The sequence below is a fragment of the Arachis ipaensis genome, chromosome B10 (genome assembly GCF_059453495.1).
Source record: "Arachis ipaensis isolate K30076 ecotype BB chromosome B10, ASM5945349v1, whole genome shotgun sequence".
Classification (NCBI taxonomy): domain Eukaryota; kingdom Viridiplantae; phylum Streptophyta; class Magnoliopsida; order Fabales; family Fabaceae; genus Arachis; species Arachis ipaensis.
Window position 1 is genome coordinate 106,221,476 of NC_142435.1, and position 24,176 is coordinate 106,245,651.

General features: G+C 35.4%; 1 non-coding gene across 1 annotated transcript; it reads right to left on the reverse strand.

Annotated features, from left to right (window-relative positions):
• Nucleotides 1-23,683: 23,683 nt before the first annotated feature.
• Nucleotides 23,684-23,791, reverse strand: LOC148581202 (small nucleolar RNA R71). The gene has a single exon (XR_015899364.1). It is a non-coding gene; the product is annotated as a small nucleolar RNA R71 (small nucleolar RNA).
• Nucleotides 23,792-24,176: the final 385 nt, after the last annotated feature.

Here is a 24,176-nt window from a genome sequence, read left to right on the forward strand (position 1 = left end):
CATATTAGTTTTTGATGTAGTTTTACCTTGTGAATCTAATAAGTTGTCCTTTTTATTAGTACGGTGCTATTTTCTCTGAGATCAATTGGAGTTCATTTCTTTCTTAGTTTGTACAATCGTATCCAAGGTCAATTTTCTATCTCTGAATATAATGAATTATTTAAGTTTTATGCTGGACTTACTTTTTCTAGGATAGAGTTTTAGGACCGAAGTGGGAGAAGGTTGCGTAGTGGCGCCTTCTCGAAACCCTTTTTGCTAAAAAAATGTGGAGTTATAAGAGGTTGTGCACTAAAACGGCTAGGATTTGATGTTTTATTGAATGTGTTTGTCCTAATTTATGCCTGCAGTTGTTTCTTCTACCAAATTTTTGTTTACATTCTTTAAAACATGTTTGGTTTGTGAGAAAATGATAATTGGATTAGGTGGGATATTCTAATTATAGATAAAACTCTGTTAAATTTTCTAAAAATTTTCATAAGTTGCGTTATTGGTTGAATTCTAGGATTTTTTTACAATAGGGAGAACGACAGACTAGGGGGTTTAATACCTGAGTTCTTTGAGGGGATTGATGAGTTTGTTGCGTATGTCTTCAACATACAAATGTTTAATTCTCAAGGGGTATCTAGGTATCCGTGCTATAAGTGTTGATTGATTAACTAGTTAGGACCTTCGGATAAAATACTTCATCTCTACCATAATGGGTTCAAGGATAGGTATTGGATATGGACGGAATACGGAGAGGTGGATGAGCCAGGAAATTAATCGGTCTACCTCAAATTCTAATAGGTCTGAGTGTCAATCAACGATAGTTCGCGTGGTTAGAGAACTAAACATGGAAGAAATGAGTTAGGAGGGTAACCAAGAGAGATACAACGAGATGGTGTTTGATGTAACTGGTGTTCCCGATATGAAAGATGTTGAGCAAAAGCCTAACTCGGAGGTAAAGAGATTTTATCATCTGTCAGAATCTACAGTAAAACCTTTGTTTAAGGGGTGCATTCATTCAAAATTTTCTGCATGTATTAGAATGATGAGTATTAAATCTAAGTCAAATCATACACAAGAGTCCATTGATAAGTGGGTCACTTTTTGCAACGAACTAGTACCTGGCATGATTACTAGCATCCCACAGAGCCACTATGAAGTAAAGAAGTTAGTTTCAAAGTTAAGTCTAAATACTGTAAAAATTGATTGTTGTTTGAATGGTTGTATGTTATATTACAAGGGGATGTAGATCTAACCGCTTGTAGATTTTGTGATGCACCAAGGTTTCAAGTCGAGAGAGAACGGACTGGTAAATGATATGCCAAGAGACTTTTAAACAAACAGACGCACTACTTGCCCTTAATCCCTAGGCTAAAATGATTGCATGCATCAATGAGTTCAACCCCTCACATGACTTAGCATAGCAACAACAAGAGAGATGACAGTTTTATAACGCACCCGTCATACGGGGATGCTTGGAAGTACTTTGATCGGGTCCACCCTTCATTTGTGAGTGACCCTAAAAATGTCACATTAGCATTGTGCTCTAATAGGTTTGCACCGAACTCTAATTTCGGTAGTGCGTACTCTTGTTGGCCTGCTGTGGTGACTCCTTATAACCTACCTCTCGAAATATGCATGAAAGATCCATACATATTTCTAACTTGTATCATCCCTAGTACAAGCAACCCAAAGGTCAAAATAGATGTCTTCTTGAAACTCTTGGTAGATGAATTAATGGAGTTATGGATTCATAGTTTAGAAATATATGATATTTCAACGAGAAAAAACTTATGATTGCATGCTGCACTAATGTGGACCATTAACGACTTTCCTATATATGGGATGTTATCAAGTTGGTCCACTCAGCGTAGAATGTCGTGTCCCTTTTGTATGGAGGATACGAAGGCATTTTTGTTGACTAATTGGGGGCAGAATTTGTGGTTTGATTGTCATTGAAGGTTCCTTAATATTGATTATCCTTTTCGGCATAACAAGGACTTGTTTAGGAAGAATAAAACTAAACAAGAAGAGGCACCAGTGAGGTTGAGTGGTTTGCAATTTTGGTATCGTGCCAGTAGAATCGCGAGGATCGTTGATAACGGGATAGGGTTATGATCTCTGGGATATGGCAGAGAGCATAATTGGACAAAACAGAGTATATTTTGAGAGTTGCCTTTTTGAAAAGACAACTTGGTTCGCCATTGTCTTGACATGATGCACATTGAAAGAAAAACGTGTTTGATAATATTATGCACACCATAATGGACGATGAGAGAACAAAGGATAACGATAAGGCAAAGTTGGACTTAGCAAAAATTTGCAAGCAGCCATATCTAAACTTAAAGAGACTTGAGAACAGCCGATGGGCTAAACTAAAGGTGGTGTTTGCTCTAACAAAAGACTAGAGAAAAAATATTTGTAGGTGAATTAGGGGATTGAGGTTCCCTGATGGTTACGCCTCTAACTTAGGTAGGTGTGTAAATGTCTCACAGGGTAGGCTTGCTGGGTTGAAGAGTCATGATTATCATGTCTTTATGGAGTCACTACTTCTTGTCGCATTCAAAGAACTTCCTACCAACATCTAGAAACCCCTCACAGAAATAAGTGAGTTCTTTAGGGAGTTATGTACTATGAAACTTAGCGTTAATGATCTCACAATTATGGAGAAGAACATTCCATCATCCTTTGTAAGTTAGAGAGGATATTTCCTCCAAGATTTTTTGATGTTATGAAACACTTAGCAATCCACCTTCCATACGAACTAAGAGTGTGTGGGCCGATCTAATTTAGGTGGATGTACCCTTTTGAGAGGATGATTGGATCCTTCAAGTGGACCATGAAGAATAGAGCTCGGATCGAGGAAAGCATCTACGAAGTTTTCCTAGTTAAAGAAACATCCGCATTTTGCTCTTTCTATTTTGAGTCTCATGTTGAATCACATAGAACAAGGATGGAAGGAACGACAAGAGGGGAGAATCCTCGTCAAATGAACAACCTATCCAATATTTGTTTTGGAAGGAGTTGCAATGGACGCGGGTAGTGAATATTGGTTAAAGAAAAAGGAAATTCATACCGCACATCTGCATGTGTTGTTTAACTATGACCAGGTTTTACTCTACCTGGGGTTAGTTTTTTACGTCTTCGTAAATATTACAATTAGTCAGATAATAACTTCTTTATCTAATCAAAACTTCATGCACTGAAATTTCATTATTTATCATATTGTATCATAGGTTATTCTAAGAAATAAATTCTGATACATCACTGAACAATTTTCTACATTGGATTCGAGAATACGTCAGTGTCTCTTTATCTGACATAGTAGATTGGGAACTATTTGCACTTAGTTGGGACCCAATGAATAAGGGTACAAGCTATACAATATACAATATTAATAGATATCAGCTCTATTCTCTACAATGGTTGGTGGGAAAGAAAACAAATAACACCGGAGTCTGGGTTCGTGGGATGCAAGTAGTGGCCATTCTAATTGGTATGGTGTGTTGCACAATACAATCTAATTAGAGTATTTTTTGCACTATGTACAGGGTGTGCATGTTTAAATGTGAATGGTATGATCCAAGTTCGCGAGAGGGAACACGAAATCACAAGGACTACAATATCACTGAAGTAAATGTAACCAGAAAATATAGGCACTATGATCCTTTTTATTCTACCTCAAAATGCACGACAGGTATACTATTTGCCTTATTTAGGGTCATGCAAGTCTAGTTGGGTTGTTATGGTTAAGATGAAGCTAGGAGTTTGCATAGAGTCTGAGGGGACAGAGGGTCAGCAACCTTACTAAATTGATGACCCAACTCCTTCAAAAGTGGTGGTTGACACTGGTACCCTTAGGTCAGCTGTTATGAATGATGACATCATTGACCTTAGGGGAGATGATGATATACTACCACTAGAGAACGGAAATCTTGATGAAGAAGAGGGGGTCGATGGAGACAAAGAAGAAGAAGAAGACAAGTTTGATGATCAAAAAATTACCTCGGAAGAGGAGGATGATAAACCAGATGAAGAGGATAATGATTCTGAATAAGGTTAACATGAATATAGTTTAACTAGCTTGTTGTATATTTAAACCTTATTGTAGTCAGATCATATAATTACAACGCATGCTAGCCTTAGTTCTATCTTATGTATTTCTTTATTTCTTTCGTGTTTTTTATACTATATGTTTGATCTTTCACATCATATATAAATCACTTTTTTTATTATTAATTTATACTTTACTTATTGGAAGTTGACTATCGATTATTAACTTTTGGGGTCCATTATAGATTGAAAATGAAAAATAGAAAAAATTAGCATTTTTGTCAGATTTACCGTTGGAATTTTCCCAACGTTAACATTTTTCATTAGAAAAATCCGACGGTAATCAGGTGCAAAGTTTCCACATTTGGCACCACAGTTACCGTCAGAAAGATTTTGTCGAAAAGTGGCATCAGGTTACCATTACTTAAACTTCGAATTCTTCTGCATGTTACCGTCAGACAAGAAAACTTACCGGTAAACATTATACCAGCAGATTATTTTCGTTATTCCGCCAACAAATCCGTCGATACTCAATATTTTTCTTGTAGTGATTTATGTGTGACATATGACAGAGATAAGAGAATAATTTATCACATCCTTAAAGTTAATAATGAAAGTTCATATTACTAGCATAAGGTTATACAACCTTAAAACTAAACAAATATTTGAATTGAATCAATCTACTATCAAATTAAACATAACCCAATTAAACATAAACCATTAATCAAATATCAATATAATAATTAAAGTATGCATATCTATCCAGCATAGCAGCAATGACACCGGTGGTGGAGGCGACAACGTGGTGGTGATGGTGGCGACAGTGCGAAAACCAAATTGAATGGTGGTTCAAAAAGGGGGTTAGAATTTTTTTTACTAAAACAAAGGATGGAATAATAGGGAGAGGGATGAGGGTAACCTACCTGGAGGAGGGAGGAGAGATGTAGCTCCAGCAATAGAGGGAACGGAGGTGGCAGCTCTTTTAACGGTGGTAGAGAGAGGAAGCACCATTTGAGGTAACGAAACAGGATCCAAACAACTCCACACAGTCATTGTTTTCAAAAATTCAGAATAAGAATGTATAATTTATAAGAACTAATAGGGTTTGTAGGTGGTTGGGATATGAGCCTACTAGGGGCCGCGAGAAAACTAGGCTGAGGATTTGGAGATGGATTCTTAATTGAACTAGGATGACTAGCATATGTAATCCATATATTTGTGTTCAAGTACAAATGTGTTCATGAATAATTGCCTTATTATTTATTTTGTGACGTGTGGATTCTTTGCAGGTTGAATGAATTCTATATGATTACCTGCTCATCCAGCACAATGTTCTGGATAGCGTACTATAAGACAAGGTTATATAGAATGTTGTGTACCCTCTACTATACTTTCCGATCATCGAGTGGTATTAGGTGGACTCTGTGGTCAGACAATTCGATGCAGATCAGCATATCCATATGCCACCACTGAACATTGATGAGATGCATGATCATGATGGTCGCTGGGGAAGAGATGAGTGGTACCTAGAGTTTATGATGGCTTGGTATGACATGTAGCATGCTCGGGGTGACAATCGATTGTATTTGCATCATAACTTTAATTTGTGCCCTTCTCATGAGTATTTGTAATGGTATTACCAATGGACGCATTTAGTTTTGGTGGATTAGGGCAACCCACAGGATCAAGTTCTACTGATATACCACATGATTTACATGTACGAACTCATTGGTCGGGTCATCGGGGCATCCTGGCCAAAAGATCAATCTTGGTTCATTGCAACGAGATTCAACGTGATAAAGTGAGGGGGATGATCATATGACTGGAAAACAGTAGGCTGAGTCAGTGCGAGTTGTGAGTCTGTGAAGTGATTCATCTCTATATCATTCTCCTCCTCATCATCAGGTATATCAACCAGTTTAGTTTTTTACCTCCTCATAATTGATACTTATTAAAATAATACCTTTTGTAATAAAAAGTGTCATCTACTTCTATTGGATATTTGTAAAAAATTTTCTTTACCCGTTTTTTGCGTTACTGACTAATAGCAAACAGAACAAAATTACTGAAAGTCACTAGACATCTCACATCTGGTGGGATGTTCATAAATATGAGTTGAATAAAACTAAATATAACAGATCCATTATGATCTAATAATATTTCTCTATCATATATAATGAATTGCTAACAACGACATTTAGCACATTTTGCAAATAAAAAAGTGAGAGAATGTGGTGAAAGCGGCCAAGAAAGTGAGAGGTGAGATTTGGTGCAAATGAATTCATCTCACACTTATTGTATTTATATAATGTAGTTTTGTTACAGTTCGTTTAATGTCTAGGCGAACTGAGAGAAGCAGGATGTAATTCGCCTAATGTCTAGGCGCACTGAGGAAAGGGTGATGAAGTTCGCCTAATGTCTACACAAACTGTGTGCGAAACAAAAAAAATGAATATCAGTAAATAAAGTCATTTTAATTTCTTTAGGAAGTAATAATTTTTTTATTATAGAAAAAAATATGTATACTTTATTCGGAAATCACTTAAAAATAATTTATTTAATTAATGTAGGATGTTTGTATAATTATTCTTTCTTTAATTTATCTAAATAAAATATTATTTAGATAAATTATAATAATATTTTAATATTTCATTCATATTAATTATGTTTTAATTATTTTTAATATTTTTTAATTATATAAAATATTTAAAATAATTGTGTTAATAAATCATAAAATATATTATTTTTAAACTCATTTTAAGAATATAAGCTAAGAATAAAGTTGGACACGACTAACACGTAATGGTATTTAGATGTGTCTAAGTATGTCCGAAAAAATATTTTATATTTTTTATTAAGACACGGTTGGACATAGAAAACATGAGTGTCAAACAAGTGTCGTATCCAAAAAGTGTCCGTGTAACACCAACTCAAGAAAATATCCATACTTTATAAGGTGTGTCTAAGCATATCTAAAGAAGTATTTTTATTTTTTGTTAAGACACAATTAAACACAAAAACATGTGTCAAATAAATGTCCAATGAATATCATGTTTGATATATCACAAAAAGTTAGTAATGTGTCTATATTTTATAGAAGAGAAAGTATAAGTAAACAATGTAAATGTTGAACAACGTGAACAATGATTTAAAAAAAAGTTAAATTAATTATTAAAATCAAATTCTCAATTTATTAGAATAATCAATTTTTGAATTTAAATTATTAGGGTTAGGCAATATAACCATCATTTAATATATCATCACATCATGTTTTCATTTCATCTCAACCCTCCTCCCCCTCCTCCACTCACACTGTCGTTCATCCCAACGGTCCTCCCCTTTGCCGTTCATCCCGACATGCCTCCACCTCTGTCGGTTAATCCGACGCGTCTCCTCCTCTGACACTCAACCCAACGCGCCTCCCACCCACCTGCCCATCCACTACTACCGTTGTTTTTGCACCACTCTTCCCTGGCGGTGTAAGAATTAGAATTTAGTAGCCATTTAATCAGAATAAAATAATAACTTAATTGTCTAGAATAGTTAGAAAATCTAAAAATATTAATTTGAAAATTTAATGGTGAGAATTGGATTTAGCGGATTTTTCTAGTGGAAAAATATAAATTTCTGTGAAAAAATGCGTAAAAACATAAACCAGTAATTTAGCCAGTAGTACCGGCTTAAATCTGTTTAGTATTGTGTGTGAGAAAATAAAAAATTTCATAAATACGTAGGAAAGTATTTAGAATTGAAAACCGATCACTAATTTTAAAGGTTTTGGCCCAAGATTGCGCCAACGAGCTAAATCGGTTGGACCGGGCCCATATTGAGCCCAAGGCCCAACATATATATGCCTTAACTATGAGCATTCAGCTCATTTTATTCACAAAAAGAGAGAGAGATCAACGTGAAAAAGAGAGAAGATGAAGGTTTCGCTATTCACTTTACACTAAATCGATCATAACTTGTGATCTGGAGCTCCGATTGGCATGCTGTTTATGGCCACACGAAACTCTCGCCAAGCTATTCGATTCCATCTGAATAATTTCGCGTTTTGGCTATGGGTTTTGAAGAAATCTTGTATTTTGGTTGTTTAGGTGCAAACTAGCATTGGGTAGTTGTTGGATTTTGACCCAATCCACAGTGGGTATGGTAAGAAAACTCTAAACCCTTGTGGTTTGTCATATATGCGAACCCTAGTGTTAATCTTGGAACTTGTATGGTATTAGATTGAGAATGTATGTTGATTGGAGTTGAATTGAAGAATTGGAGTTCTTAGGATTGATATATTGTGGCTGGGACTTGTTGTTTTTTGGTTTGGAAGATTGGAAAGCTTGTGAAAGAGGCTTTTTGGTGTTTTGTGCTTGGAGGAGAGTCGGCCAAGGTATGGTTTCAGTTTTCGCTAGTTAATATATAATGTTGTGTGAAACTTAAGCTAGTGGACCTTAACATAGGATTGAATTGTATGAATTGCATGAATTGGTTAATTGTTGTGGAGTATTGCCGATATTGCTTAGTTAGTGCGGATGTGAATGTGTATGCTTGAGCTTGTTATGATGATATGGAGTTTGATGATGATGGATGATAATGTGATATGTAAATGTTGAATAAAGATTGAATGTAGAATGAGTTTGTATGAAGGAGGTTGTGGTGATGTTGGAGAATGAATGGTAATCAATGATTTGTGATGATGATTCATGATATTGTGGGCTTATGAGTAGGAATTGTTGAATAAGTTGAGAAAATAAAAATTTGAATAATATAGGTGTTGGAATGATTTAGAGGTAATTGAGGAGTAATTGGTAATGTGTAGTGGTATTTTGATATTGATTTTGGTTATGGTTGATTTGGTTTGGGTTGAGTTTTTTGAAAACTAGAGGCTTTGGTAAATTTTGGTAAAAACCTGTTTTTGACGAACTTTAATGAGTCATAACTTGGCTTCCGGACTCCCAAATTTTGTGAAATTTGTTTTGAATGAAAATTATATCCATTTAGTCTATGCCGTTTGAAGAACGGATAAAAAATAATATTTTACGAAAAAGTTATGCGCATTTGAAGTTTAGGGTTATATACTGAATTCTACAGAAGTTGTAGAATTTTAAAGTCATACGTACGCATGATGCGCATTACGATAATGAAAGGGGCTTGTGCGAGTGTTGTGCGCATACCATGTATATGCACAAAAGCAAGGTCATGCGTACACATGACCCATGCGTACGCACGACTTGCGTTTTCAGAATCATATGTTTTTCATGTGCGTACCATGCGCACGCCCAGAAGGGAATTCGTGCGTACACACGAGGCATGCATACACACAAATGTCTTGTTTTGCTGAAAATGTTTTTATTTTAACTGTTTTTGCCTATCTACTCTGCTTTTTTACCTCTGTAAACCCTATTTAAGATTTCCTAACTAGTGTCTAGGCTTTGGGACAAGTGATAATGTACTAGGCAAATTTAAAGGGATATTTTGTTATGATTTTTAAAGACGGTGACTTAAGTTTGCAACATACTGTGGATGGAATAGCTAGAGCGAATTGGAGGAGTATTGTATTAATGATGAATTGAGAAATTGAATGTGAACAAGAAATTATGAAAGGCTAAGATTGAATAACACATTATTGATATATTATGATTGGTAAGTCGCTATGTGCTTGGCAATGATGGAGGTTGGATCCCGCTTGTTGAGGTTGCGGCGCCGGCGTAGGGGCTGTGGCAGTCTCCTGCCTATGTTGAGATATGAGGACTGAGGTAGTCTCTCGCTCACATAACCTTTCTGGCCATAAGAGTGAACTTGGGTACTATAACCCGAAAGAGTGAGCCAGGCACTATATCCCAAGGGTGTGCATAAGAGTGAGTCGGGCACTATATTCCAAGGGTGCACAAAGTGAGCTGGGCATATCCCAGGGGCGTGGCAAAAAGGCGACATCCAAAAGGATGTGTCGGGTTGACAGTTGAACCGACAAGTGATATCACAACCAATAGGATAGGCATTCATCATATGGATTTACTATGTGTTTGTTTGCTTTGATTACTTGCATTATGCCTAAATGAATAAAATGTCTAATTGCTAATTGAATTACTTGCTGTATATGAACTCTTCTTGTGTTTTACTTGTCTGTATTACTTGTGTTTTGCTAGGATTGAGGAGGTTTGGTAGGCGGTGGCGATGTTATCGCGTGGAGGCTAGGTTGGTGAAGGCTATGGGACAGCGTGGTGATTATTAGTTAGAAAATCCTTAAGTTTAGATAACCTTTTTTGGCTTTAAAGTATATTTATAAGTTTTGAATCTTTATGCTCATGAGAAGTTCTAGGACTGCTGATAAACCACTATTTTATGGTTTATCTTGTGCTAATTTGAGTGATTTTTATCAGCTTTTCACCCACTTATTCATATGATTTGCATGTTTTACATTTTCCTTCCTGATCTTGTGCTATGATTGAAAATATGTTTCCTGGGCCTTTAAATTGCTAATTTTAAATCCTCTCTTATTACCATTCGATGCCGTGATATGTGTGTTAAGTTTTTTCAGAGATTACAAGGCAGGAATGACTCAGAGGATGGAAAGGAAGCATGCAAAAGTGGAAGGAATACAAGAAGTTGAAGAAATTGCTAAGCTGTCCAACCTGACCTTCTGGTACTAAATCGACCATAACTTGAGCTACAGAGGTCCAAATGATGTGGTTCTAGTTGCGTTGGAAAGCTAACGTCCGGAACTTCAATTTGATATATAATTCGTTATAGTGGCCATACAAAAAATGACGCGCATGCGTGAATCACGCGGACGCGTCATTCTGCAGAAATTCCAGCGACATGCACGTGTTTGAATTCGCTCCCAGCAATTTCTGGGCTATTTCTGGCCCAGTTTCAAACCCAGAAAACACAGATTAAAGACTGCAAAGTGGAGGAATGAAGAGAGACGACTCATAATTCACTTTTCATAATTTAGATGTAGTTTTTTAGAGAGAGAGGTTCTCTCCTCTCTCTTAGGTTTTAGGATTAGGATTCCTCTTAAAGGATTTAGGATTTCAACTTCTTCTCAGGTTCAACGTTCCTTTTATTTATTTTCCCAATTTACTTTATGAACTTTTCCATGTTAGATTTGAATTTATGTTTAAACGTAATTTGATGTGTTTCAGATTTATGATTGCTTTATTCTATTTATGATGTCTTCAATTTAATTTAGAATTTTCCCTTTTGCCTTTGGTTAAATAATTGGTGACGCTTGAGTTATCAAACTCGAGGTGTTGACTGAAAATTGGAATTCTTCAAGAATTAATTCGAGTTCCAATAACTCTAGCCTTTCCCAAGGAAAGACTAGGACTTGAGGATTCAAATTAATTCATCCACTTAACTTACCTTCATAGTTAGATGTTAACAAAGTAGGAGAAAAATCCAATTCTCATCACAATTGATAAGGATAACTAGGATAGGACTTCCAGTTCTTATACCTTGCCAAGAGTTTTATTATTAATTTAAATTAATTCCTTACAATTTTCTTTCTTGCCATTTACTATTCTTGCATTCTATCTTATACATTAAAAACCCAAAAATATATCTTTTTCCATAACCAATAATAAATCATACCTCCCTGCAATTCCTTGAGAAGATGACCCGAGGTTTAAATATTTCGGTTATTACTTTTTATTGGGTTTTGTTACTTGTGACAACCAAAACTTTTGTAAGAAAGGAATTCTTGTCGGCCTAGAAGCTATACTTACAATGGGAATTTATTTGTGAAAATTCTAGATCGTGCGGGAGTTTCGTTCTTCAACTGCCTTTGGCTTTCCGAAACATTATATCTTATCTTTTGGGCACTGTTACCATATTGAGAACTCTCAGTTCTCATACTATATATTGTTGTTATTTTTTAGATACAGGTTGCAACCCACCTCGGTGAGTTTGCAGACATGGTGACAGAGCAGAGGATAGCTCGGCTTTACTTTTGCTTTATTTGTTGTAGTCTCTCACTTTTGTATACATGGTACCCTATAGGCTTGTATTCTGAAAATATTAAGAAATAGGATGTAAGCTGTTTTATTTTCAAAACTCCGATGTATCCTCTGTTTAAACTAGTCGGTATAAACTCCGCGGGCTGCGGCTAGTTGCCTTTTGGATATTGTGTATATAACTTGTTTACTTATTTACTACCTTTTATATCCTGGAACTTTTGCAAAGTTTTATATATTACGTTTTGTTCTTACTCGTGCCTACACGCTTTGGTTATCGTGTGAATACTTCACGCTTTGTATCTCTATTTTATACGCTTTAGTTTTATATATATATATGATATTTTTAGCTTTAGAACTGATGTGATGCTTTATCTTCCTTTATTTTATGGCTAGAGGTAAGGCTTAGGGGGAAAGGGTGTTACAGGTGGCATTGCTGCAACGTCGCGCCATCCTCTCGTGGAGTTGCTGTTGCGTCGTGCTGGTTTGTCATTTGCGAGGGGCTATAATTCCTGGTAAAAGCCGCTGGAGAGTGAACCATCGATAGAGCTATCAATTCGTTCATCCCGTCGCGCGTGTTCCCCACGCCACAACGACTATCTCGCATTCCACAAGCACTGTTGCTTCTACCTTGTGATTCTTAGGCGGCGCTGTTGTTGTCTCATTGCCATCCTCCCTCTACCACCGTGGTTTTCTTCATCCTTTTTTTTTTCGTTTCTGGATGTGATTCATATTAAGAACAAACATCCCATTTGCTTGACAAGTAAACATCCTGTTTGTAGGAAAATAACCATCTGGATTGAATTTAAATAGATATAATACAATTTACTAGATGTTTTACTAGTTATGTAGATAGTTATTTTCAATGTTCTGAAAATCGGACCGGACCAACCAGTTTGACCGGATTAACTAAAAACCAACCCTCTAGTCGGTCCGATTAATTTCCAAAATCGATAGAAAAACTAGTCAAACCGGAAGTTAACCGGTGATCTGACCAAACCAAACCGATTTTTTAAACTTTCGGTTTGCTACGCCACCCTCAAAAATGGCACCATTTTATCAAAACCAAAAACAAAACCAGCTTAAGCAGAACACACAGCACCCCTCCCCCTTTCTTTCTCTCTCAAATTCAAAATCCCATTTTGAAGAACCCTAACTCTAGCAAAGAAAATCACCAAAAATCCTAATTACAAAACTTCAAAATCCTAATATCACAACGGGATCTTGAGTCCAGTGAAAGGGATGAAGATGAGGATCTGGATTCCGATGACTTCGTAGATGAAGTGATATGCGATGATGACGAACAGAACAGAGAGGAGGAGGATGAGGCCGCAGAGTAGGCTGCCAAAGTACGGGAAGGATCAACGAGAGATGAGTAAGGTTCCATCGAGATCTGCGGCTACGGATTCTTTGGGCGATGATGGAGAATTTCTGTTGCATTCTATTACCGGCGGAAAGATTCGTTTCGGCCTGTAACACGGTGACACCGTTACAACTGCACTCTCTGATTCTGGTTTTGGCTTTTATTTGAGAGATCGAGAGAGAATGAATAGGAGGAAGGGAGGTGGATGAAGAGAAGAAAATCAAGATATTATGATTTGAATTCTTTTAGGGTAAAAAGTATTAATAGGATTTTATATATAGGTATTAATTAGTATTAAATTAGATATATTAGGAATTAAAATAAATTTATTGATTAAATTATTAATATCTCAAATATAATTATTATTTGGTAATTCTATTAACTATAAATTTTTATTGATATAAAATAGATATATTAGGAATATGAAATCTTGAAAATATGTGCATTTTGATTTTTTTTAATAGTAAATTTTGATGTTTGAAGTTGTTTATGAACTTTAATGATAAATTATAAATAAATTATTATATAAAATTATAAAACTTTAAATTTTAGTAATGTATAAATTATTAAATTTAAATAATTAAAATTACATACTATTAATTTTAACAATTTTAATTTAAATTTAATTAAACCGGTTCAACTACGATTTATCCACGGTTGAACCATTAAACCAGTCACTTGAACGGTTTTGTTTTTAGAACCTTGGTTATTTTTATTCTAATATGGATGTTTATTTAATTTAGATTGAATTTAAGTAGATACGATGAAATTTGCTGGATATTCATTTTACTATGTATGTGGATGGTTATTTTCATTCTAAACCGACGTTCTTGATGGTGAAAAAGCTCGATGGCACTGAGACTGGTTGGTAAGGGAGGAACTGACGGCACACTGAGGGTTTGGAGAGGGAGTATGCGGCGGTAAAAGGGTTAGAAGGTAGATGGTTAAAATATAAAATATGAAAGTAGGATTTTTGGAAGGGTAATTTGTGATGGACTATTTTTTTTACCTTCTATAAGCCGAGAATGCAGCCCATTATTTATGTTATTCACAAAATCCGTAGCCTACCTAACAGAATTGTTTATAGAAATTAGACTAATTTTTTATTATCTTCTCAACATTTTAGTTCATTTATTTATCAACAAATTTTTGTGTATTTTTTTAGTGGTGAATAAGAATATCTTATGCATATGAAGACAACCGACACCATACAACATCTTTAACGATTCTACTATTCTGCTTATGCAACTCTGTTGGTGGAAACAACAAAAAAATTCTACAATTATTGGCATATCACTAAACATATATAAGTTGAAGACTAAGATACTTGGTCTTTTTTTTTTTCAGAAATATTTAAACAATCAATGAAATAATATAATTAACATGACCTATATATATTAAGTTGACAACTTTTATTTTATTTTACTTTTGGAAGAATGGATAAAAATACACCTAAAAGTTCACACAGTGGTCACAATTACACCCAAATCATTTAATGAGTCATGCGTACACACGATTTATTTGTTCTGATAGACACATTCACCTTTCCGGTAATAGACATGTGCCTCCGTTAACAAAACTGCACATGTGTAATGTTTTAGGTCCAGAATGGCACTATTACTATGAGTGACGTGGCCTCTATCCCTTTGACTCCATAAATTCTTGGAACCCTAACAAAGAATGAAGAAGTAGAATATAGCTTCACGTAGGGTTTTTCCACAGCCAAACAAAAGCCTCTCCTCGTTAATCTCAACCTCTCCTAATTCTTTCTCTTTTTCTGTCATTTTTCTAACACTACTTATAAGTTTATCAATCCTAAAACCTAAAATCCCAAAAAAATTTCTTTTCCTTTCGGCGCACTCCTCTCACTTCTCAAAAGTGGTCCACCATCGTTGTCTATCCTTTACACCGCCAGACCGGAGCCAAACTGCTCGTTGCTGGCACTCATCTTCTTATCTTCCTCACTGTTGCTCTTCTCTTCCTTGTTGTTTTCTCTTCTCTTCCTTAATGTTCCTTAACAACCTCCTTCGTTGCGTGGTTAATTACTGCTCGTCGCCTCTGTCATCGTTGCCTTGCCGCCTTATCCATCGCAGTCACACCGCCTCACCGTCTTTGTTATGTCGATTTCCTACTTTCTGTTCTCATTAGGTTTGCGTTTGCATTCTGGCAACTCATGGTTCATCATTCTCGCATAAGCTTTTGCGGTTTTAGCGTTTTGTTTCTACTTTCTACAGTGCTACTTTTGCAGATCTATTTCTGCTTCTATTATTAGAAAATTATTGTTGTGGTTTGAATTTGGTACTATTGTTAGATATTAAAATTTTTCTCCATTGATTTAAATTTTTGTTCTGATTGATTGTTTTTCTCTACTTCGATTTTAAATTTTGGTTCTGGTTGATTAAATTATGCCTGGTTGATTAATTTTTCGAAATTTTTAAACTTTGTTCCCTGAAGTGAAGCCATGTTCTTTGTTTTTCATTAGGGTTCCAGGAATTTTACAATTTTTGGAGACAAAAGGATAGAGGGTTGGGTTTAATTTCACTTAATAATTTAATTTTAAAAAGATTTTATCTAATGTGGCAACAAATTTCTATGTCACTCATAGTAATAGTGCCATCCTGGACCTAAAACATTACACGTATACAGTTCTGCTAACGGAGGACACATCCATTGCCGAAAAGGTAAATGTGTTTATCAGAACAAATAAATCGTGTGTACACGTAACTCATTATATAATTTAGGTGTAATTATGACTACCGTGTGAACTTTCAAGTATATTTTTGTTCAATCTTCTTTTTACTTTTAATACATCTGTTGGTCGAGAATCAAAGATGCAATCACCTAATTCCTTCGGGGTGTGTAGCTATAAGGCTCACTATATATAGTATATAATACCTAATTTATACACATGTTCATAGTATTTAAATAATTCAAACAATTATCATTTATACCAGAATTTATGAATAGTTTTTTTTTTTTTTGAAAGAAAGAGCTCAACACACAAAATGGAGCAAGTACGGTAACAAGAAAGTAAGCAACATAAAATAAGAACAAACCAGCCAATCTAGGCATAAATATCCCTTTTATCATCTCCGGCATTGTCATCAACAACAAAAGGGATCAGCACCTAACCACTCAGTGAAGCTTTGGAAGGATAAAGTTATAATCTCATGAGCTCCTTTTTCTTTTTTCTGAAAAATCCTTCGCTTTCGTTCCAACCAAATGTTCCACATGATCGCACAAAAGCACACCATCCACCCCTTGCGCTCCTCCTTTCTATTTGATACCTCAGTCCAACTCTAAAAGTGCTCCTTCATTGTACCCGGGCAAGTCCATTGCATCCCAACATAAGATAACCAAGCACACCACACCTGCCATGTAAAACTACAACCAAGAAATAAGTGGTAATAATTTTCATCACCTCTGTTACATAATACACATAGAGTATCTTGTTGGCTAATCACCCCTAGTCGACACAGTCTCGCCTTTGTATTTACCCTGCCAATCAATCCAAACCAAATAAATAACTCCGAATAGTTAATAACGTTATTATTTGTTTTCTTAATTCCATTGGCAAATCATTTATGAGACTAAGACAAGAAATTATATTAAGAGTTTAGTTGCATGTCCTATGTTTTGTGTTGTGTCGTGTCTCATGTTCGTGTTAATGTCCAAACTTTATATGACACACTTAAATACTATTATGTATTAAATATTTTTGATTTATATTTTTGAAATGAATTTTAAAATAACATATATTATTAAAAATATTTATTAACATTAGTTTGTATTTTAATATAAAAAATAAAAATATTACATTCTTTTAGAAATATTTTATATTTTTTATATATAAAATAATATATCTCTATATCTGGTGCATGAAATTGTAATGTCAATGTTCACATTACTCTCTTACAACTTCGCACAACTAACCAGCAAGTGCACTGGGTCGTCCAAGTAATACCTTACGTGAGTAAGGGTCGAATCCCACGGAGATTGTTGGTTTGAAGCAAGCTATGGTTATCTTATTATTCTTAGTCAGGATGCCAATAACAGTGTTTTTTAAGTTCAATTGTAAAAAGTGAGAGGGCATAAATATAAATACTTATTGTGCAATGATGGAGAATATGTTGGAGTTTTGGAGATGCTTTGTCTTCTGAAATTCTGCTTTCCTCTGTTTTCTGATTCACGCACGTAAGTCCTCCTATGGCAAGCTGTGTGTTGGTGGATCACTGTTGTCAATGGCTACCATCCATCCTTCCAGTGAAAAGGGTCCAGGTGTGCTGTCACCGCACGGCTAATCATCTGCAGGTTCTCAATCGTACCGGAATAGGATTTACTATCCTTTTGCGTCTGTCACTACGCCCAGCACTCGCGAGTTTGAAGCTCATCACAGTCATTCAATCATTGAATCCTACTTGGAATACCACAGACAAGGTTTAGACTTTTCGGATTCTCTTGAATGCTGCCATCAATCTAGCTTATACCACGAAGATTCTTATTAAGAGATCTAAGAGATATTCATTCATTCTACAGTGGAACGGAAGTGGTTGTCAGGCACACGTTCGTAGGAGAATGATGATGATTGTCACGTTCATCACATTCATGTTAAAGTGCGAATGGATATCTTAGATAGGAACACGCATGTTTGAATGGAAAACAGAAATACTTGCATTAATTCATTGAGACACAGTAGAGCTCCTCACCCCCCAACAATGGAGTTTAGAAACTCATGCTGTCAAAGAGTACAAAGTTCAGATCTAAAATATCATGAGATACAAAATAAATCTCTAAAAGTTGTTTAAATACTAAACTAGTAACCTAGGTTTACAGAAAATGAGTAAACTATGATAGATAGTGCAGAAATCCACTTCTGGGGCCCACTTGGTGTGTGCTGGGGCTGAGACTAAAGCTTCTCACGTGCCTCGGCTGTTTTGGGTGTTCAATGCCAGGCTGTAACGTGTTTCTGGCGTTGAACTCCAACTTGTAACGTGTTTCTGGCGCTGGACGCCAGACTGCAACATGGAACTGGCGTTGAACGCCAGTTTACGTCATCTATCCTTGAGCAAAGTATGGACTATTGTATATTTTTGGAAAGCCCTAGATGTCTACTTTCCAACGCAATTGGAAGCGCATCAATTGGACTTCTGTAGCTCCAGAAATTCCATTCCGAGTGCAGAGAGGTCAGGATCCAACAACATCAGTAGTCCTTTTTCAGCCTGAATCAGATTTTTGCTCAGCTCCCTCAATTTCAGCGAGAAAATACCTGAAATTACAAAAAAACACACAAAATCATAGTAAAGTCCAGAAATATGAATTTTTCCTAGAAACTAATGAAAATAAACTAAAAACTAACTAAAACATACTAAAAACTATATGAAATTAACCCCAAAAAGCGTATAAAATATCCGCTCATCACAACACCAAACTTAAACTGTTGCTTGTCCTCAAGCAACTAGATAAATAAAATAGAATACAAATGAGTCAAGAAACAATAATATCTCAGATTTTTTGAGTGAAGCTCAGATTCTAATTAAATGAGCGGGGCTAGTAGCTTTTTGCTTCCGAACAGTTTTGGCATCTCACTTTATCCATTGAAGCTCAGAATGATTGGCATCTATAGGAATGCAAAATTCAGATAGTGTTATTGATTCTCCTAGTTCAGTATATTGATTCTTGAACACAGCTACTTTTATGAGTCTTGGCCGTGGCCCTAAGCACTTTGTTTTCCAGTATTACCACCGGATACATAAATGCCACAGACACATAATTGGGTGAACCTTTTCAGATTGTGACTCAGCTTTGCTAAAGCCCCCAATTAGAGGTGTCCAGGGTTCTTAAGCACACTCTTCTCTTTGCTTCGGACCTTGACTTTAACCGCTCAGTCTCAAGTTTTCCCTTGACACCTTCACGCCACAAGCACATGGTTAGGGACAGCTTGGTTTAGCCGCTTAGACCAGGATTTGATTTCTTTAGGCCCTCCTATCCACTGATGCTCAAAGCCTTGGATCCTTTTTATTACCCTTTCCTTTTGGTTTTAAGGGTTATTGGCTTTTTCTGCTTGCTTTCTCTTTTTTCTTTTTTTTTTTTTGCAAGCTTTGTATTCACTGCTTTTTCTTGCTTCAAGAATCATTTTTACGATTTTTCAGATTACCAATAACATGTCTCATGTTTATCATTCTTTCAAGATCCAACATATTTAACATTCAAGAACATCAAATTCCAAAGACATATTGATGAGCGGATAATTTATACGCTTTTTGGCATTGTTTTTAGTATATTTTTAGTAGAATCTAGTTACTTTTAGGGATGTTTTCATTAATTTTTATGTTAAATTCACATTTCTAGACTTTACTATGAGTTTGTGTGTTTTTCTGTGATTTCAGGTATTTTCTGGCTGAAATTGAGGGACTTGAGCAAAAATCAGATTCAGAGGTTGAAGAAGGACTGCTGATGCTGTTGGATTCTGACATCCCTGCACTCAAAGTAGATTTTCTGGTGCTACAGAACTCAAAATGGTGCGCTTCTAATTGCGTTGGAAATTAGACATCTAGGGCTTTCCAGCAATATATAATAGTCGATACTTTGGTCGATTTTAGATGATGTAAAAGGGCGTTGAACGCCAGTTCTACGCTGCTGTCTGGAGTTAAACGCCAGAAACAAGTCACAAACCAGAGTTGAACGCCATAAATACGTTACAACCTGGCGTTCAACTCCAGAAAGAGCCTCTGCACGTGTAACATTTAAGCTCAGCCCAAGCACACACCAAGTGGGCCCCGGAAGTGGATTTATGCATCAATTACTTACTTCTGTAAACCCTAGTAACTAGTTTAGTATAAATAAGACTTTTTACTATTGTATTTGACATCTTTGGATTATCTTATGATCTTTTGATCATTTTGGGACGTCTGGTTCTTAGATCATGGGGGCTGGCCTCTCGGCCATGCCTGGACCTTCATCACTTATGTATTTTCAACAGTAGAGTTTTTGCACTCCATAGATTAAGGTGTGGAGCTCTGCTGTTCCTCAAAGATTAATGCAAAGTACTACTGTTTTTCTATTCAATTCAACTTATTCCGCTTCTATGATATTCATTCGCACTTCAACCTGAATGTGATGAACGTGACAATCGTCATCATTCCCTATGAACGTGTGCCTGACAACCACTTCCGTTCTACCTTAGATTGAATGAGTATCTCTTGGATCTCTTAATCAGAATCTTCGTGGTATAAGCTAGATTGATGGCGGCATTCATGAGAGTCCGGAAAGTCTAAACCTTGTCTGTGGTATTCCGAGTAAGACTCTGAGATTGAATGACTGTGACGAACTTCAAACTCGCGAGTGCTGGGCGTAGTGACAGACGCAAAAGGAGGGTGAATCCTATTCTAGTATGATCGAGAACCTCAGATGATTAGCCGTGCTGTGACAGAGCATTTGGACCATTTTCACAAGAGGATGGGATGCAGCCATTGATAAAGGGTGATGCCTCCAGACGATTAGCCATGCAGTGACAGCGCATTGGACCATTTTCCAGAGAGGATAAAAAGTAGCCATTTACAACGGTGATGTCCTTACATAAAGCCAGCCATAGAAAGGAGTAGGACTGATTGGATGAAGACAGTAGGAAAGCAGGAGTTCAGAGGGACGAAAGCATCTCTATACCTTTATCTGAAATTCTCACCATTGATATACATAAGTGTTTCTATCCTTATTTTATGTTTACTTATTATTTAATTTTCGAAAACTCCATAACTATTTTATATCCGCCTGACTGATATTTACAAGGTGACCATAGCTTGCTTCATACCAACAATCTCCGTGAAATCGACCCTTACTCACGTAAGGTTTATTACTTGGATGACCCAGTGCACTTGCTGGTTAGTTGTATCGAAGTCGTGAATGAAAAACGATTTATTAAGATGTGCGTACAGAGTTTCTGGCGCCGTTGCCTGAGATCACAATTTCGTGCACCAAGTTTTTGGTGCCGTTGCCAGGGATTGTTCAAGTTTGGACAACTGACGGTTCATCTTGTTGCTCAGATTAGGTAATTTTCTTTTTGTTTTATTTTCAAAAATTTTTCAAAAATCTTTCAAAAATTTCTCCTTTGTTTTTGAAAAAAAAAGAAATTTTAAAATAAAAATGTTTTCAAAAATATATTTTTCTTCATAATTTTTAAGAATGAATTCTAGTGTTTCATGAAGCATGTTGAAGCCTGGCTGGCTGTAAAGCCATGTCTACTTCTTCTGGATAGGGCATGCTAGGCGTGCCATGTCTGAGTTACATACTAAAGCTTGGCTGGCTATTAAGCCATACCTGACCCTTGATTGGAGCTTTAGACTAAAGAGCATAAGATTCCTGAAATTCATATTAAAAATTTTGGAATCCTTATTTTTCTTTTTCACATTAATTTTCGAAAAATCAAAAAAAAAATCATAAAATCATAAAAATAAAAAATATTTCATGTTTCTTGTTTGAGTCTTGAGTCAAGTTGAAAGTTTGGTGTCAATTGCATACTCATCTTGCATTTTTTGAAAAATTCATGCATTCATAGTGTTCTTCATGATCTTCAAGTTGTTCTTGGTAAGTCTTCTTGTTTGATCTTGATGTTTTCATGTTTTGTGTCTTTTCTTGTTTTTCATATGCATTCTTGCATTCATAGTGTCTATACATGAAAAATTTTTAAGTTTGGTGTCATACATGTTTTCTTTGCATTAAAAATTTTTTAAAAATATGTTCTTGATGTTCATCATGATCTTCATAGTGTTCTTGGTGTTCATCTTGACATTCATAGCATTCTTGCATGCATTCATTGTTTTGATCTAAAATTTCCATGCATTGAGCATTTTTAGTGTTTTTCTCTATCATCATAAAAATTCAAAAATAAAAAAATATCTTTCCTTTTTTTCTCTCATAAATTTTGAAAATTAGATTTGACTTTTTCAAAAATTTTTAAAATCTAGTTGTTTTCATGAGTCAAATCAAATTTTCAAATCTTATCTTTTTCAAAATCTTTTTCAAAAATCAAATCTTTTTCACTTTTCTTAGTTATTTTCGAAAATTTTAAAAATATTTTTCAAAAATATTTTTCTTATCTTTATCTCCTAATTTTCGAAAATAACATCATCAATTAATGTTTTGATTCAAAAATTTCAAGTTTGTTACTTGCTTGTTAAGAAAGATTCAAACTTTGAGTTCTAGAATCATATATTATGATTTCTTGTGAATCAAGTCATTAATTGTGATTTTAAAAATCAAATCTTTTTTAAAACTAATTTCAATCATATCTTTTCAAAAATATCTCTTTATCTTATCTTTTTCAAAATTTGATTTTAAAATATCCTTTCTAACTTCTTATCTTCTTATCTTTTCAAAATTGATTTTCAAATTTGTTTCAACTAACTAACTAACTTTTTGTTTGTTTCTTATCTTTTTCAAAACTACCTAACTAACTTCCTCTCTCTCTAATTTTCGAAAATATCTTCCCTCTTTTTCAAAATTTTTTTTAATTAACTAATTATTTTAATTTTTTATTTTAATTTTCAAAAATTACTAACCTTTTTCAAAAACTATTCTCGAAAATCACTAACTCTTTTTCAAAAATAATTTTTGAAAATTCTCCTTCTCTCTCATCTCCTTCTATTCATTTATTCATCTACTAACACTTCATCTCACCAAAAATCCGAACCCTCTTTCTCTGAGTTCAGATTTTTCTTTTTCTTTTCTTCTACTCACACAGGGACCTCTATACTGTGGTAAAAAGGATCCCTATTATTATTATTTTTCTGTTCCCTCTTTTTCATATGAACAGGAGCAAAGACAAGAATATTCTTGTTGAAGTAGATCCAGAACCTGAAAGGACTCTGAAGAGGAAACTAAGAGAAGCTAAATTACAACAATCCAGCAAGCATCTTTCAGAAAATTTCGAACAAGAAGAGGAGATGGCAGCCGAAAATAATAATAATGCAAGGAGGATGCTTGTGACTTTACTGCATCTAATTCCAATTTACATGGAAGAAGCATCTCCATTCCTGCCATTGGAGCAAACAATTTTGAGCTGAAACCTCAATTAGTTTCTCTGATGCAGTAGAACTGCAAGTTTCATGGACTTCCATCTGAAGATCCTTTTCAGTTCTTAACTGAATTCTTGCAGATATGTGATACTGTTAAGACTAATGGAGTAGATCCTGAAGTCTACAAGCTCATGCTTTTCCCTTTTGCTGTGAGAGACAGAGCTAGAATATGGTTGGACTCTCAACCTAAGGATAGCCTGAACTCTTGGGATAAGTTGGTCAAGGCTTTCTTAGCCAAGTTCTTTCCTCCTCAAAAGCTGAGTAAGCTTAGAGTGGATGTTCAGACCTTCAGACAGAAAGAAGGTGAATCCTTCTATGAAGCTTGGGAGAGATACAAAGGACTGACCAAAAAGTGTCCTTCTGACATGCTTTCAGAATAGACCATCCTGGATATATTCTATGATGGTCTATCTGAATTGGCTAAAATGTCATTGGATACTTCTGTAGGTGGATCCATTCACTTAAAAAAATGCCTGCAGAAGCTCAAGAACTCATTGACATGGTTGCTAATAACCAGTTCATGTACACTTCTGAGAGGAATCCTGTGAGTAATGGGACGCCTATGAAGAAGGGAGTTCTTGAAATTGATACTCTGAATGCCATATTGGCTCAGAATAAAATATTGACTTAGCAAGTCAATGTGATTTCTCAAGAGTTTGAATAGAATACAAGATGCATCCAACAGTACTCAAGAGGCATCTTCTGAAGAAGAAGCTTATGATCCTGAGAATCCTGCAATAGCAGAGGTAAATTACT